The following is a 15000-nucleotide window of genomic DNA, read 5'->3' as shown; positions in this document are numbered from 1 at the left end:
CCAGTGGCAAATCACTCAAACACTCAGAGCATGTCAGCGACACATTGTACAAAAAACTGTGCTTGAAGGAAAGGTGGCAACATAGAGCTCAATTTCAGTTCCACTCTAAAAACACCCGCCATGATCCAGAATTCAGACCAGCTTTTCTGCAGCAACAACACAGACTACTAACCACTATGCGATCACACATTACCAGTCTGCCATTGGAGGTGCTGCCCGTGATGCCTCTGGATACAAAACAGTCTTGTACGCTTTAGCTTAAAGACAGAATGTTTTTCCTAACATGACTCTTTTCAAAGAGTATTTTGTAATAGTCACTGTTTTTAAAGTCGGGCTCCAGAATGTCCAAACCAAAAACAAGATGAAAATGTCCACGTAGTCGGCAGGATTCGAACCTGCGCGGGGAGACCCCAATGGATTTCTAGTCCATCGCCTTAACCACTCGGCCACGACTACGAAGTGGCTAAATGTCCTTTCATCTCATGCCTTCTGCCGTTGCTCCAGTGTAGACCAGCCGGAAGCTCAACAGAAAAAGGTACTACTTCACTCGCCTGAGCAGGGACTTGAACTCTGGACCCTCAAAATAAAAGTAGTCCATAACCTTAACCACTTGGCCACACCCCTAAGAACTGTTGTGTTACCATGTCCTTCCATCTCTTGCCTTGCGGCGTTGGTGCATGGCACCAAGGTAGACCAACATAAACTCAACAGAAAAAAGGTACTGCTACACTAAGCAAACATCTCCCGCCCGAACAGGGACTTGAACCCAGGACCCTCTGATGCATGATTTTCTCTTGTGTGGCATCTAAAGTTGAAGGAAAAGAACCTCATGTACAAAGAGACAACCGAAGTCATGAAAGAGGAATCCACTCATTGTCAGCAGGGTTCAAACCTGAGAGCTTAGGCTCTCCAAAAAGGTTCAAGTGGAAACTCACTCTAACACTCAGAGCTTGTCAGAAACAGAGTGTGTGCAAAAAACAGGGCTGACATACAGGTGGCAACATGAAACTCAATTTCAATGTCATTCTGAAAAATCTGCCGTGACCCGGATTCGAACCGGGGTTGCTGCGGCCACAACGCAGAGTTCTAACCACTATACGATCACGGCAAGCGACCACTCTGCCACTGGAGAGCCTGCTTGAGATGCCGCTAAATACCAACCAGTCTTGTCCTCTTTAGCTTGCAGATAAAACCTTCAAGTTAAAAAAGAAAATATTGTACATCAAAGGTGCAGGTGTTTATACCAAAGAGCAAATCTGCTGCACACATGACCAGTCTGCCATTGGAGGTGCTGCCTGTGATGCCCCTGGGTACAATACAGTCTTGTGCTCTTTGGCTTACAGACAGAACGTTTTTCCTAACATGACTCTTTTTATAGAGTTTATTGTAATAGTGACTAGTTTATAAAGTCGGCCTCCAGAATGTCCAAACCAAAGGCAAGATAAAAACGTTCACGTAGTCGGCAGGATTCGAACCTGCGCGGGGAGACCCCAATGGATTTCTAGTCCATCGCCTTAACCACTCGGCCACGACTACAAATACAAGGCAGCCGTATTTCCATGTTCTTTCATTTCATGTTTTGTGGCGTTGCTCACCGAAAGCAAGCTCATGCTGTTAACAGGATTCAAACCTGCACAAGGAGAACAAAATGAATTTGTAGCCCGTCACCTTAACCACTTGTCCACACCCTCAATGACTATTCCATGTCCTTTCAACTCATGCGTTGCTGCATGGCACCAAGGTAGACCAGAAAGAGCTCAACGGCAAAAGGTCCTGCTGCACAAAACAAACATCACCCGCCCGAACAGGGACTTGAACCCTGGACCCTCAGATTAAAAGTCTGATGCTCTACCGACTGAGCTATCCGGGCTTCTCCTCCAACGCGCTGCGGTATTGCGTAGCAACAGTGATAACGTTGGTGGGAGAAAAAAATTCTGATGCAAGATTTTCTTTTGTGTGACAATTCAAGTTGAAGGAAAATAACCTCTTGTACAAAGAGACATCCAAAGGCATGACAGAGGAAGACACTCATTGTCAGCAGGGATCAAACCTGAGAGTTTAGGCTTTCAAAAAAAGGTTCAAGTTTCAATTCACTCTAACAGTCAGAGCTTGTCAGAAACAGACTGTCCACAAAATAACAGGGCTGACGTACAGGTGGCAACATGAAACTCAATTTCAGTGTCATTCTGAAAAACCTGCCGTGACCCGGATTCGAACCGGGGTTGCTGCGGCCACAACGCAGAGTACTAACCACTATACGATCACGGCGAACTACCACTCTGCCACTGGAGAGCCTGCTTGGGGTCCCACTGAATACCAACCAGCCTTGTCCTTGCAGACAAACCTTTTTTTCTTTTTTTCCCTTTTTCTTTTTAGCAGTATTAGTTAAAAAACAGTATATTGTACATCAAATGTGCAGTTGTTTATACCAAAGAGCAAATCTACTTCACTCTGTGAAACAGTCAGCAAATGTACTGACACCTAGTGATTAGAAAATGTATCAGCACCATGTTCCCTCTGAAGCAACGGAGCCAAAACTGATGGAGGAATACTCCCATGGTTGGCAGGGTTTAAGCCTGGAAGTTTGGGCTCTCAAAGAAGCTCCCAGTGGCAAATCACTCAAACACTCAGAGCATGTCAGCGACACATTGTACAAAAAACTGTGCTTGAAGGAAAGGTGGCAACATAGAGCTCAATTTCAGTTCCACTCTAAAAACACCCGCCATGATCCAGAATTCAGACCAGCTTTTCTGCAGCAACAACACAGACTACTAACCACTATGCGATCACACATTACCAGTCTGCCATTGGAGGTGCTGCCCGTGATGCCTCTGGATACAAAACAGTCTTGTACGCTTTAGCTTAAAGACAGAATGTTTTTCCTAACATGACTCTTTTCAAAGAGTATATTGTAATAGTCACTGTTTTTAAAGTCGGGCTCCAGAATGTCCAAACCAAAAACAAGATGAAAATGTCCACGTAGTCGGCAGGATTCGAACCTGCGCGGGGAGACCCCAATGGATTTCTAGTCCATCGCCTTAACCACTCGGCCACGACTACGAAGTGGCTAAATGTCCTTTCATCTCATGCCTTCTGCCGTTGCTCCAGTGTAGACCAGCCGGAAGCTCAACAGAAAAAGGTACTACTTCACTCGCCTGAGCAGGGACTTGAACTCTGGACCCTCAAAATAAAAGTAGTCCATAACCTTAACCACTTGGCCACACCCCTAAGAACTGTTGTGTTACCATGTCCTTCCATCTCTTGCCTTGCGGCGTTGGTGCATGGCACCAAGGTAGACCAACATAAACTCAACAGAAAAAAGGTACTGCTACACTAAGCAAACATCTCCCGCCCGAACAGGGACTTGAACCCAGGACCCTCTGATGCATGATTTTCTCTTGTGTGGCATCTTAAGTTGAAGGAAAAGAACCTCATGTACAAAGAGACAACCGAAGTCATGAAAGAGGAATCCACTCATTGTCAGCAGGGTTCAAACCTGAGAGCTTAGGCTCTCCAAAAAGGTTCAAGTGGAAACTCACTCTAACACTCAGAGCTTGTCAGAAACAGAGTGTGTGCAAAAAACAGGGCTGACATACAGGTGGCAACATGAAACTCAATTTCAATGTCATTCTGAAAAATCTGCCGTGACCCGGATTCGAACCGGGGTTGCTGCGGCCACAACGCAGAGCACTAACCACTATACGATCACGGCAAGCGACCACTCTGCCACTGGAGAGCCTGCTTGAGATGCCGCTAAATACCAACCAGTCTTGTCCTCTTTAGCTTGCAGATAAAACCTTCAAGTTAAAAAAGAAAATATTGTACATCAAAGGTGCAGGTGTTTATACCAAAGAGCAAATCTGCTGCACACATGACCAGTCTGCCATTGGAGGTGCTGCCTGTGATGCCCCTGGGTACAATACAGTCTTGTGCTCTTTGGCTTACAGACAGAACGTTTTTCCTAACATGACTCTTTTTATAGAGTTTATTGTAATAGTGACTAGTTTATAAAGTCGGCCTCCAGAATGTCCAAACCAAAGGCAAGATAAAAACGTTCACGTAGTCGGCAGGATTCGAACCTGCGCGGGGAGACCCCAATGGATTTCTAGTCCATCGCCTTAACCACTCGGCCACGACTACAAATACAAGGTGGCCGTATTTCCATGTTCTTTCATTTCATGTTTTGTGGCGTTGCTCACCGAAAGCAAGCTCATGCTGTTAACAGGATTCAAACCTGCACAAGGAGAACAAAATGAATTTGTAGCCCGTCACCTTAACCACTTGTCCACACCCTCAATGACTATTCCATGTCCTTTCAACTCATGCGTTGCTGCATGGCACCAAGGTAGACCAGAAAGAGCTCAACGGCAAAAGGTCCTGCTGCACAAAACAAACATCACCCGCCCGAACAGGGACTTGAACCCTGGACCCTCAGATTAAAAGTCTGATGCTCTACCGACTGAGCTATCCGGGCTTCTCCTCCAACGCGCTGCGGTATTGCGCAGCAACAGTGATAACGTTGGTGGGAGAAAAAAATTCTGATGCAAGATTTTCTTTTGTGTGACAATTCAAGTTGAAGGAAAATAACCTCTTGTACAAAGAGACATCCAAAGGCATGACAGAGGAAGACACTCATTGTCAGCAGGGATCAAACCTGAGAGTTTAGGCTTTCAAAAAAAGGTTCAAGTTTCAATTCACTCTAACAGTCAGAGCTTGTCAGAAACAGACTGTCCACAAAATAACAGGGCTGACGTACAGGTGGCAACATGAAACTCAATTTCAGTGTCATTCTGAAAAACCTGCCGTGACCCGGATTCGAACCGGGGTTGCTGCGGCCACAACGCAGAGTACTAACCACTATACGATCACGGCGAACTACCACTCTGCCACTGGAGAGCCTGCTTGGGGTCCCACTGAATACCAACCAGCCTTGTCCTTGCAGACAAACCTTTTTTTTTCTTTTTTTCCCTTTTTCTTTTTAGCAGTATTAGTTAAAAAACAGTATATTGTACATCAAATGTGCAGTTGTTTATACCAAAGAGCAAATCTACTTCACTCTGTGAAACAGTCAGCAAATGTACTGACACCTAGTGATTAGAAAATGTATCAGCACCATGTTCCCTCTGAAGCAACGGAGCCAAAACTGATGGAGGAATACTCCCATGGTTGGCAGGGTTTAAGCCTGGAAGTTTGGGCTCTCAAAGAAGCTCCCAGTGGCAAATCACTCAAACACTCAGAGCATGTCAGCGACACATTGTACAAAAAACTGTGCTTGAAGGAAAGGTGGCAACATAGAGCTCAATTTCAGTTCCACTCTAAAAACACCCGCCATGATCCAGAATTCAGACCAGCTTTTCTGCAGCAACAACACAGACTACTAACCACTATGCGATCACACATTACCAGTCTGCCATTGGAGGTGCTGCCCGTGATGCCTCTGGATACAAAACAGTCTTGTACGCTTTAGCTTAAAGACAGAATGTTTTTCCTAACATGACTCTTTTCAAAGAGTATATTGTAATAGTCACTGTTTTTAAAGTCGGGCTCCAGAATGTCCAAACCAAAAACAAGATGAAAATGTCCACGTAGTCGGCAGGATTCGAACCTGCGCGGGGAGACCCCAATGGATTTCTAGTCCATCGCCTTAACCACTCGGCCACGACTACGAAGTGGCTAAATGTCCTTTCATCTCATGCCTTCTGCCGTTGCTCCAGTGTAGACCAGCCGGAAGCTCAACAGAAAAAGGTACTACTTCACTCGCCTGAGCAGGGACTTGAACTCTGGACCCTCAAAATAAAAGTAGTCCATAACCTTAACCACTTGGCCACACCCCTAAGAACTGTTGTGTTACCATGTCCTTCCATCTCTTGCCTTGCGGCGTTGGTGCATGGCACCAAGGTAGACCAACATAAACTCAACAGAAAAAAGGTACTGCTACACTAAGCAAACATCTCCCGCCCGAACAGGGACTTGAACCCAGGACCCTCTGATGCATGATTTTCTCTTGTGTGGCATCTAAAGTTGAAGGAAAAGAACCTCATGTACAAAGAGACAACCGAAGTCATGAAAGAGGAATCCACTCATTGTCAGCAGGGTTCAAACCTGAGAGCTTAGGCTCTCCAAAAAGGTTCAAGTGGAAACTCACTCTAACACTCAGAGCTTGTCAGAAACAGAGTGTGTGCAAAAAACAGGGCTGACATACAGGTGGCAACATGAAACTCAATTTCAATGTCATTCTGAAAAATCTGCCGTGACCCGGATTCGAACCGGGGTTGCTGCGGCCACAACGCAGAGCACTAACCACTATACGATCACGGCAAGCGACCACTCTGCCACTGGAGAGCCTGCTTGAGATGCCGCTAAATACCAACCAGTCTTGTCCTCTTTAGCTTGCAGATAAAACCTTCAAGTTAAAAAAGAAAATATTGTACATCAAAGGTGCAGGTGTTTATACCAAAGAGCAAATCTGCTGCACACATGACCAGTCTGCCATTGGAGGTGCTGCCTGTGATGCCCCTGGGTACAATACAGTCTTGTGCTCTTTGGCTTACAGACAGAACGTTTTTCCTAACATGACTCTTTTTATAGAGTTTATTGTAATAGTGACTAGTTTATAAAGTCGGCCTCCAGAATGTCCAAACCAAAGGCAAGATAAAAACATTCACGTAGTCGGCAGGATTCGAACCTGCGCGGGGAGACCCCAATGGATTTCTAGTCCATCGCCTTAACCACTCGGCCACGACTACAAATACAAGGTGGCCGTATTTCCATGTTCTTTCATTTCATGTTTTGTGGCGTTGCTCACCGAAAGCAAGCTCATGCTGTTAACAGGATTCAAACCTGCACAAGGAGAACAAAATGAATTTGTAGCCCGTCACCTTAACCACTTGTCCACACCCTCAATGACTATTCCATGTCCTTTCAACTCATGCGTTGCTGCATGGCACCAAGGTAGACCAGAAAGAGCTCAACAGCAAAAGGTCCTGCTGCACAAAACAAACATCACCCGCCCGAACAGGGACTTGAACCCTGGACCCTCAGATTAAAAGTCTGATGCTCTACCGACTGAGCTATCCGGGCTTCTCCTCCAACGCGCTGCGGTATTGCGCAGCAACAGTGATAACGTTGGTGGGAGAAAAAAATTCTGATGCAAGATTTTCTTTTGTGTGACAATTCAAGTTGAAGGAAAATAACCTCTTGTACAAAGAGACATCCAAAGGCATGACAGAGGAAGACACTCATTGTCAGCAGGGATCAAACCTGAGAGTTTAGGCTTTCAAAAAAAGGTTCAAGTTTCAATTCACTCTAACAGTCAGAGCTTGTCAGAAACAGACTGTCCACAAAATAACAGGGCTGACGTACAGGTGGCAACATGAAACTCAATTTCAGTGTCATTCTGAAAAACCTGCCGTGACCCGGATTCGAACCGGGGTTGCTGCGGCCACAACGCAGAGTACTAACCACTATACGATCACGGCGAACTACCACTCTGCCACTGGAGAGCCTGCTTGGGGTCCCACTGAATACCAACCAGCCTTGTCCTTGCAGACAAACCTTTTTTTCTTTTTTTCCCTTTTTCTTTTTAGCAGTATTAGTTAAAAAACAGTATATTGTACATCAAATGTGCAGTTGTTTATACCAAAGAGCAAATCTACTTCACTCTGTGAAACAGTCAGCAAATGTACTGACACCTAGTGATTAGAAAATGTATCAGCACCATGTTCCCTCTGAAGCAACGGAGCCAAAACTGATGGAGGAATACTCCCATGGTTGGCAGGGTTTAAGCCTGGAAGTTTGGGCTCTCAAAGAAGCTCCCAGTGGCAAATCACTCAAACACTCAGAGCATGTCAGCGACACATTGTACAAAAAACTGTGCTTGAAGGAAAGGTGGCAACATAGAGCTCAATTTCAGTTCCACTCTAAAAACACCCGCCATGATCCAGAATTCAGACCAGCTTTTCTGCAGCAACAACACAGACTACTAACCACTATGCGATCACACATTACCAGTCTGCCATTGGAGGTGCTGCCCGTGATGCCTCTGGATACAAAACAGTCTTGTACGCTTTAGCTTAAAGACAGAATGTTTTTCCTAACATGACTCTTTTCAAAGAGTATATTGTAATAGTCACTGTTTTTAAAGTCGGGCTCCAGAATGTCCAAACCAAAAACAAGATGAAAATGTCCACGTAGTCGGCAGGATTCGAACCTGCGCGGGGAGACCCCAATGGATTTCTAGTCCATCGCCTTAACCACTCGGCCACGACTACGAAGTGGCTAAATGTCCTTTCATCTCATGCCTTCTGCCGTTGCTCCAGTGTAGACCAGCCGGAAGCTCAACAGAAAAAGGTACTACTTCACTCGCCTGAGCAGGGACTTGAACTCTGGACCCTCAAAATAAAAGTAGTCCATAACCTTAACCACTTGGCCACACCCCTAAGAACTGTTGTGTTACCATGTCCTTCCATCTCTTGCCTTGCGGCGTTGGTGCATGGCACCAAGGTAGACCAACATAAACTCAACAGAAAAAAGGTACTGCTACACTAAGCAAACATCTCCCGCCCGAACAGGGACTTGAACCCAGGACCCTCTGATGCATGATTTTCTCTTGTGTGGCATCTAAAGTTGAAGGAAAAGAACCTCATGTACAAAGAGACAACCGAAGTCATGAAAGAGGAATCCACTCATTGTCAGCAGGGTTCAAACCTGAGAGCTTAGGCTCTCCAAAAAGGTTCAAGTGGAAACTCACTCTAACACTCAGAGCTTGTCAGAAACAGAGTGTGTGCAAAAAACAGGGCTGACATACAGGTGGCAACATGAAACTCAATTTCAATGTCATTCTGAAAAATCTGCCGTGACCCGGATTCGAACCGGGGTTGCTGCGGCCACAACGCAGAGTACTAACCACTATACGATCACGGCAAGCGACCACTCTGCCACTGGAGAGCCTGCTTGAGATGCCGCTAAATACCAACCAGTCTTGTCCTCTTTAGCTTGCAGATAAAACCTTCAAGTTAAAAAAGAAAATATTGTACATCAAAGGTGCAGGTGTTTATACCAAAGAGCAAATCTGCTGCACACATGACCAGTCTGCCATTGGAGGTGCTGCCTGTGATGCCCCTGGGTACAATACAGTCTTGTGCTCTTTGGCTTACAGACAGAACGTTTTTCCTAACATGACTCTTTTTATAGAGTTTATTGTAATAGTGACTAGTTTATAAAGTCGGCCTCCAGAATGTCCAAACCAAAGGCAAGATAAAAACGTTCACGTAGTCGGCAGGATTCGAACCTGCGCGGGGAGACCCCAATGGATTTCTAGTCCATCGCCTTAACCACTCGGCCACGACTACAAATACAAGGTGGCCGTATTTCCATGTTCTTTCATTTCATGTTTTGTGGCGTTGCTCACCGAAAGCAAGCTCATGCTGTTAACAGGATTCAAACCTGCACAAGGAGAACAAAATGAATTTGTAGCCCGTCACCTTAACCACTTGTCCACACCCTCAATGACTATTCCATGTCCTTTCAACTCATGCGCTGCTGCATGGCACCAAGGTAGACCAGAAAGAGCTCAACGGCAAAAGGTCCTGCTGCACAAAACAAACATCACCCGCCCGAACAGGGACTTGAACCCTGGACCCTCAGATTAAAAGTCTGATGCTCTACCGACTGAGCTATCCGGGCTTCTCCTCCAACGCGCTGCGGTATTGCGCAGCAACAGTGATAACGTTGGTGGGAGAAAAAAATTCTGATGCAAGATTTTCTTTTGTGTGACAATTCAAGTTGAAGGAAAATAACCTCTTGTACAAAGAGACATCCAAAGGCATGACAGAGGAAGACACTCATTGTCAGCAGGGATCAAACCTGAGAGTTTAGGCTTTCAAAAAAAGGTTCAAGTTTCAATTCACTCTAACAGTCAGAGCTTGTCAGAAACAGACTGTCCACAAAATAACAGGGCTGACGTACAGGTGGCAACATGAAACTCAATTTCAGTGTCATTCTGAAAAACCTGCCGTGACCCGGACTCAAACCGGGGTTGCTGCAGCCACAACGCAGAGTACTAACCACTATACAATCACGGCGAACTACCACTCTGCCACTGGAGAGCCTGCTTGGGGTCCCACTGAATACCAACCAGCCTTGTCCTTGCAGACAAACCTTTTTTTCTTTTTTTCCCTTTTTCTTTTTAGCAGTATTAGTTAAAAAACAGTATATTGTACATCAAATGTGCAGTTGTTTATACCAAAGAGCAAATCTACTTCACTCTGTGAAACAGTCAGCAAATGTACTGACACCTAGTGATTAGAAAATGTATCAGCACCATGTTCCCTCTGAAGCAACGGAGCCAAAACTGATGGAGGAATACTCCCATGGTTGGCAGGGTTTAAGCCTGGAAGTTTGGGCTCTCAAAGAAGCTCCCAGTGGCAAATCACTCAAACACTCAGAGCATGTCAGCGACACATTGTACAAAAAACTGTGCTTGAAGGAAAGGTGGCAACATAGAGCTCAATTTCAGTTCCACTCTAAAAACACCCGCCATGATCCAGAATTCAGACCAGCTTTTCTGCAGCAACAACACAGACTACTAACCACTATGCGATCACACATTACCAGTCTGCCATTGGAGGTGCTGCCCGTGATGCCTCTGGATACAAAACAGTCTTGTACGCTTTAGCTTAAAGACAGAATGTTTTTCCTAACATGACTCTTTTCAAAGAGTATATTGTAATAGTCACTGTTTTTAAAGTCGGGCTCCAGAATGTCCAAACCAAAAACAAGATGAAAATGTCCACGTAGTCGGCAGGATTCGAACCTGCGCGGGGAGACCCCAATGGATTTCTAGTCCATCGCCTTAACCACTCGGCCACGACTACGAAGTGGCTAAATGTCCTTTCATCTCATGCCTTCTGCCGTTGCTCCAGTGTAGACCAGCCGGAAGCTCAACAGAAAAAGGTACTACTTCACTCGCCTGAGCAGGGACTTGAACTCTGGACCCTCAAAATAAAAGTAGTCCATAACCTTAACCACTTGGCCACACCCCTAAGAACTGTTGTGTTACCATGTCCTTCCATCTCTTGCCTTGCGGCGTTGGTGCATGGCACCAAGGTAGACCAACATAAACTCAACAGAAAAAAGGTACTGCTACACTAAGCAAACATCTCCCGCCCGAACAGGGACTTGAACCCAGGACCCTCTGATGCATGATTTTCTCTTGTGTGGCATCTAAAGTTGAAGGAAAAGAACCTCATGTACAAAGAGACAACCGAAGTCATGAAAGAGGAATCCACTCATTGTCAGCAGGGTTCAAACCTGAGAGCTTAGGCTCTCCAAAAAGGTTCAAGTGGAAACTCACTCTAACACTCAGAGCTTGTCAGAAACAGAGTGTGTGCAAAAAACAGGGCTGACATACAGGTGGCAACATGAAACTCAATTTCAATGTCATTCTGAAAAATCTGCCGTGACCCGGATTCGAACCGGGGTTGCTGCGGCCACAACGCAGAGTACTAACCACTATACGATCACGGCAAGCGACCACTCTGCCACTGGAGAGCCTGCTTGAGATGCCGCTAAATACCAACCAGTCTTGTCCTCTTTAGCTTGCAGATAAAACCTTCAAGTTAAAAAAGAAAATATTGTACATCAAAGGTGCAGGTGTTTATACCAAAGAGCAAATCTGCTGCACACATGACCAGTCTGCCATTGGAGGTGCTGCCTGTGATGCCCCTGGGTACAATACAGTCTTGTGCTCTTTGGCTTACAGACAGAACGTTTTTCCTAACATGACTCTTTTTATAGAGTTTATTGTAATAGTGACTAGTTTATAAAGTCGGCCTCCAGAATGTCCAAACCAAAGGCAAGATAAAAACGTTCACGTAGTCGGCAGGATTCGAACCTGCGCGGGGAGACCCCAATGGATTTCTAGTCCATCGCCTTAACCACTCGGCCACGACTACAAATACAAGGTGGCCGTATTTCCATGTTCTTTCATTTCATGTTTTGTGGCGTTGCTCACCGAAAGCAAGCTCATGCTGTTAACAGGATTCAAACCTGCACAAGGAGAACAAAATGAATTTGTAGCCCGTCACCTTAACCACTTGTCCACACCCTCAATGACTATTCCATGTCCTTTCAACTCATGCGTTGCTGCATGGCACCAAGGTAGACCAGAAAGAGCTCAACGGCAAAAGGTCCTGCTGCACAAAACAAACATCACCCGCCCGAACAGGGACTTGAACCCTGGACCCTCAGATTAAAAGTCTGATGCTCTACCGACTGAGCTATCCGGGCTTCTCCTCCAACGCGCTGCGGTATTGCGCAGCAACAGTGATAACGTTGGTGGGAGAAAAAAATTCTGATGCAAGATTTTCTTTTGTGTGACAATTCAAGTTGAAGGAAAATAACCTCTTGTACAAAGAGACATCCAAAGGCATGACAGAGGAAGACACTCATTGTCAGCAGGGATCAAACCTGAGAGTTTAGGCTTTCAAAAAAAGGTTCAAGTTTCAATTCACTCTAACAGTCAGAGCTTGTCAGAAACAGACTGTCCACAAAATAACAGGGCTGACGTACAGGTGGCAACATGAAACTCAATTTCAGTGTCATTCTGAAAAACCTGCCGTGACCCGGATTCGAACCGGGGTTGCTGCGGCCACAACGCAGAGTACTAACCACTATACGATCACAGCGAACTACCACTCTGCCACTGGAGAGCCTGCTTGGGGTCCCACTGAATACCAACCAGCCTTGTCCTTGCAGACAAACCTTTTTTTCTTTTTTTCCCTTTTTCTTTTTAGCAGTATTAGTTAAAAAACAGTATATTGTACATCAAATGTGCAGTTGTTTATACCAAAGAGCAAATCTACTTCACTCTGTGAAACAGTCAGCAAATGTACTGACACCTAGTGATTAGAAAATGTATCAGCACCATGTTCCCTCTGAAGCAACGGAGCCATAACTGATGGAGGAATACTCCCATGGTTGGCAGGGTTTAAGCCTGGAAGTTTGGGCTCACAAAGAAGCTCCCAGTGGCAAATCACTCAAACACTCAGAGCATGTCAGCGACACATTGTACAAAAAACTGTGCTTGAAGGAAAGGTGGCAACATAGAGCTCAATTTCAGTTCCACTCTAAAAACACCCGCCATGATCCAGAATTCAGACCAGCTTTTCTGCAGCAACAACACAGACTACTAACCACTATGCGATCACACATTACCAGTCTGCCATTGGAGGTGCTGCCCGTGATGCCTCTGGATACAAAACAGTCTTGTACGCTTTAGCTTAAAGACAGAATGTTTTTCCTAACATGACTCTTTTCAAAGAGTATATTGTAATAGTCACTGTTTTTAAAGTCGGGCTCCAGAATGTCCAAACCAAAAACAAGATGAAAATGTCCACGTAGTCGGCAGGATTCGAACCTGCGCGGGGAGACCCCAATGGATTTCTAGTCCATCGCCTTAACCACTCGGCCACGACTACGAAGTGGCTAAATGTCCTTTCATCTCATGCCTTCTGCCGTTGCTCCAGTGTAGACCAGCCGGAAGCTCAACAGAAAAAGGTACTACTTCACTCGCCTGAGCAGGGACTTGAACTCTGGACCCTCAAAATAAAAGTAGTCCATAACCTTAACCACTTGGCCACACCCCTAAGAACTGTTGTGTTACCATGTCCTTCCATCTCTTGCCTTGCGGCGTTGGTGCATGGCACCAAGGTAGACCAACATAAACTCAACAGAAAAAAGGTACTGCTACACTAAGCAAACATCTCCCGCCCGAACAGGGACTTGAACCCAGGACCCTCTGATGCATGATTTTCTCTTGTGTGGCATCTAAAGTTGAAGGAAAAGAACCTCATGTACAAAGAGACAACCGAAGTCATGAAAGAGGAATCCACTCATTGTCAGCAGGGTTCAAACCTGAGAGCTTAGGCTCTCCAAAAAGGTTCAAGTGGAAACTCACTCTAACACTCAGAGCTTGTCAGAAACAGAGTGTGTGCAAAAAACAGGGCTGACATACAGGTGGCAACATGAAACTCAATTTCAATGTCATTCTGAAAAATCTGCCGTGACCCGGATTCGAACCGGGGTTGCTGCGGCCACAACGCAGAGCACTAACCACTATACGATCACGGCAAGCGACCACTCTGCCACTGGAGAGCCTGCTTGAGATGCCGCTAAATACCAACCAGTCTTGTCCTCTTTAGCTTGCAGATAAAACCTTCAAGTTAAAAAAGAAAATATTGTACATCAAAGGTGCAGGTGTTTATACCAAAGAGCAAATCTGCTGCACACATGACCAGTCTGCCATTGGAGGTGCTGCCTGTGATGCCCCTGGGTACAATACAGTCTTGTGCTCTTTGGCTTACAGACAGAACGTTTTTCCTAACATGACTCTTTTTATAGAGTTTATTGTAATAGTGACTAGTTTATAAAGTCGGCCTCCAGAATGTCCAAACCAAAGGCAAGATAAAAACATTCACGTAGTCGGCAGGATTCGAACCTGCGCGGGGAGACCCCAATGGATTTCTAGTCCATCGCCTTAACCACTCGGCCACGACTACAAATACAAGGTGGCCGTATTTCCATGTTCTTTCATTTCATGTTTTGTGGCGTTGCTCACCGAAAGCAAGCTCATGCTGTTAACAGGATTCAAACCTGCACAAGGAGAACAAAATGAATTTGTAGCCCGTCACCTTAACCACTTGTCCACACCCTCAATGACTATTCCATGTCCTTTCAACTCATGCGTTGCTGCATGGCACCAAGGTAGACCAGAAAGAGCTCAACAGCAAAAGGTCCTGCTGCACAAAACAAACATCACCCGCCCGAACAGGGACTTGAACCCTGGACCCTCAGATTAAAAGTCTGATGCTCTACCGACTGAGCTATCCGGGCTTCTCCTCCAACGCGCTGCGGTATTGCGCAGCAACAGTGATAACGTTGGTGGGAGAAAAAAATTCTGATGCAAGATTTTCTTTTGTGTGACAATTCAAGTTGAAGGAA

At 45.6% G+C, this 15000-nt stretch overlaps 28 non-coding genes across 28 annotated transcripts; all 28 read right to left on the bottom strand.

The window, feature by feature from the left end:
* Positions 1-374: 374 nt before the first annotated feature.
* Positions 375-456, bottom strand: trnas-aga (transfer RNA serine (anticodon AGA)). Its single transcript has one exon. It is a non-coding gene; the product is annotated as a tRNA-Ser (tRNA).
* Positions 457-1036: 580 nt separating this feature from the next.
* On the bottom strand, positions 1037-1108 carry trnah-gug (transfer RNA histidin (anticodon GUG)). Its single transcript has one exon. It is a non-coding gene; the product is annotated as a tRNA-His (tRNA).
* Positions 1109-1454: 346 nt separating this feature from the next.
* trnas-aga (transfer RNA serine (anticodon AGA)) lies at positions 1455-1536 on the bottom strand. Its single transcript has one exon. It is a non-coding gene; the product is annotated as a tRNA-Ser (tRNA).
* A 261-nt stretch (positions 1537-1797) lies between these two features.
* Positions 1798-1870, bottom strand: trnak-uuu (transfer RNA lysine (anticodon UUU)). Its single transcript has one exon. It is a non-coding gene; the product is annotated as a tRNA-Lys (tRNA).
* A 326-nt stretch (positions 1871-2196) lies between these two features.
* trnah-gug (transfer RNA histidin (anticodon GUG)) lies at positions 2197-2268 on the bottom strand. Its single transcript has one exon. It is a non-coding gene; the product is annotated as a tRNA-His (tRNA).
* Positions 2269-2978: 710 nt separating this feature from the next.
* On the bottom strand, positions 2979-3060 carry trnas-aga (transfer RNA serine (anticodon AGA)). The gene has a single exon. It is a non-coding gene; the product is annotated as a tRNA-Ser (tRNA).
* Positions 3061-3640: 580 nt separating this feature from the next.
* Positions 3641-3712, bottom strand: trnah-gug (transfer RNA histidin (anticodon GUG)). Its single transcript has one exon. It is a non-coding gene; the product is annotated as a tRNA-His (tRNA).
* Positions 3713-4058: 346 nt separating this feature from the next.
* Positions 4059-4140, bottom strand: trnas-aga (transfer RNA serine (anticodon AGA)). The gene has a single exon. It is a non-coding gene; the product is annotated as a tRNA-Ser (tRNA).
* A 261-nt stretch (positions 4141-4401) lies between these two features.
* On the bottom strand, positions 4402-4474 carry trnak-uuu (transfer RNA lysine (anticodon UUU)). The gene has a single exon. It is a non-coding gene; the product is annotated as a tRNA-Lys (tRNA).
* Positions 4475-4800: 326 nt separating this feature from the next.
* On the bottom strand, positions 4801-4872 carry trnah-gug (transfer RNA histidin (anticodon GUG)). The gene has a single exon. It is a non-coding gene; the product is annotated as a tRNA-His (tRNA).
* A 712-nt stretch (positions 4873-5584) lies between these two features.
* Positions 5585-5666, bottom strand: trnas-aga (transfer RNA serine (anticodon AGA)). Its single transcript has one exon. It is a non-coding gene; the product is annotated as a tRNA-Ser (tRNA).
* Positions 5667-6246: 580 nt separating this feature from the next.
* trnah-gug (transfer RNA histidin (anticodon GUG)) lies at positions 6247-6318 on the bottom strand. Its single transcript has one exon. It is a non-coding gene; the product is annotated as a tRNA-His (tRNA).
* A 346-nt stretch (positions 6319-6664) lies between these two features.
* On the bottom strand, positions 6665-6746 carry trnas-aga (transfer RNA serine (anticodon AGA)). Its single transcript has one exon. It is a non-coding gene; the product is annotated as a tRNA-Ser (tRNA).
* Positions 6747-7007: 261 nt separating this feature from the next.
* On the bottom strand, positions 7008-7080 carry trnak-uuu (transfer RNA lysine (anticodon UUU)). The gene has a single exon. It is a non-coding gene; the product is annotated as a tRNA-Lys (tRNA).
* Positions 7081-7406: 326 nt separating this feature from the next.
* On the bottom strand, positions 7407-7478 carry trnah-gug (transfer RNA histidin (anticodon GUG)). The gene has a single exon. It is a non-coding gene; the product is annotated as a tRNA-His (tRNA).
* Positions 7479-8188: 710 nt separating this feature from the next.
* Positions 8189-8270, bottom strand: trnas-aga (transfer RNA serine (anticodon AGA)). The gene has a single exon. It is a non-coding gene; the product is annotated as a tRNA-Ser (tRNA).
* Positions 8271-8850: 580 nt separating this feature from the next.
* Positions 8851-8922, bottom strand: trnah-gug (transfer RNA histidin (anticodon GUG)). The gene has a single exon. It is a non-coding gene; the product is annotated as a tRNA-His (tRNA).
* Positions 8923-9268: 346 nt separating this feature from the next.
* Positions 9269-9350, bottom strand: trnas-aga (transfer RNA serine (anticodon AGA)). The gene has a single exon. It is a non-coding gene; the product is annotated as a tRNA-Ser (tRNA).
* A 261-nt stretch (positions 9351-9611) lies between these two features.
* On the bottom strand, positions 9612-9684 carry trnak-uuu (transfer RNA lysine (anticodon UUU)). The gene has a single exon. It is a non-coding gene; the product is annotated as a tRNA-Lys (tRNA).
* Positions 9685-10792: 1108 nt separating this feature from the next.
* On the bottom strand, positions 10793-10874 carry trnas-aga (transfer RNA serine (anticodon AGA)). Its single transcript has one exon. It is a non-coding gene; the product is annotated as a tRNA-Ser (tRNA).
* A 580-nt stretch (positions 10875-11454) lies between these two features.
* trnah-gug (transfer RNA histidin (anticodon GUG)) lies at positions 11455-11526 on the bottom strand. The gene has a single exon. It is a non-coding gene; the product is annotated as a tRNA-His (tRNA).
* Positions 11527-11872: 346 nt separating this feature from the next.
* trnas-aga (transfer RNA serine (anticodon AGA)) lies at positions 11873-11954 on the bottom strand. Its single transcript has one exon. It is a non-coding gene; the product is annotated as a tRNA-Ser (tRNA).
* Positions 11955-12215: 261 nt separating this feature from the next.
* Positions 12216-12288, bottom strand: trnak-uuu (transfer RNA lysine (anticodon UUU)). The gene has a single exon. It is a non-coding gene; the product is annotated as a tRNA-Lys (tRNA).
* Positions 12289-12614: 326 nt separating this feature from the next.
* trnah-gug (transfer RNA histidin (anticodon GUG)) lies at positions 12615-12686 on the bottom strand. The gene has a single exon. It is a non-coding gene; the product is annotated as a tRNA-His (tRNA).
* Positions 12687-13396: 710 nt separating this feature from the next.
* Positions 13397-13478, bottom strand: trnas-aga (transfer RNA serine (anticodon AGA)). Its single transcript has one exon. It is a non-coding gene; the product is annotated as a tRNA-Ser (tRNA).
* A 580-nt stretch (positions 13479-14058) lies between these two features.
* trnah-gug (transfer RNA histidin (anticodon GUG)) lies at positions 14059-14130 on the bottom strand. The gene has a single exon. It is a non-coding gene; the product is annotated as a tRNA-His (tRNA).
* Positions 14131-14476: 346 nt separating this feature from the next.
* trnas-aga (transfer RNA serine (anticodon AGA)) lies at positions 14477-14558 on the bottom strand. The gene has a single exon. It is a non-coding gene; the product is annotated as a tRNA-Ser (tRNA).
* Positions 14559-14819: 261 nt separating this feature from the next.
* trnak-uuu (transfer RNA lysine (anticodon UUU)) lies at positions 14820-14892 on the bottom strand. The gene has a single exon. It is a non-coding gene; the product is annotated as a tRNA-Lys (tRNA).
* Positions 14893-15000: the final 108 nt, after the last annotated feature.

The sequence above is a fragment of the Garra rufa genome, chromosome 14 (assembly GCF_049309525.1).
Source record: "Garra rufa chromosome 14, GarRuf1.0, whole genome shotgun sequence".
NCBI classification, from domain to species: domain Eukaryota; kingdom Metazoa; phylum Chordata; class Actinopteri; order Cypriniformes; family Cyprinidae; genus Garra; species Garra rufa.
The sequence above is the reverse complement of the archived record's forward strand: the minus strand, read 5'-3'. Positions and strand labels throughout refer to the sequence as shown.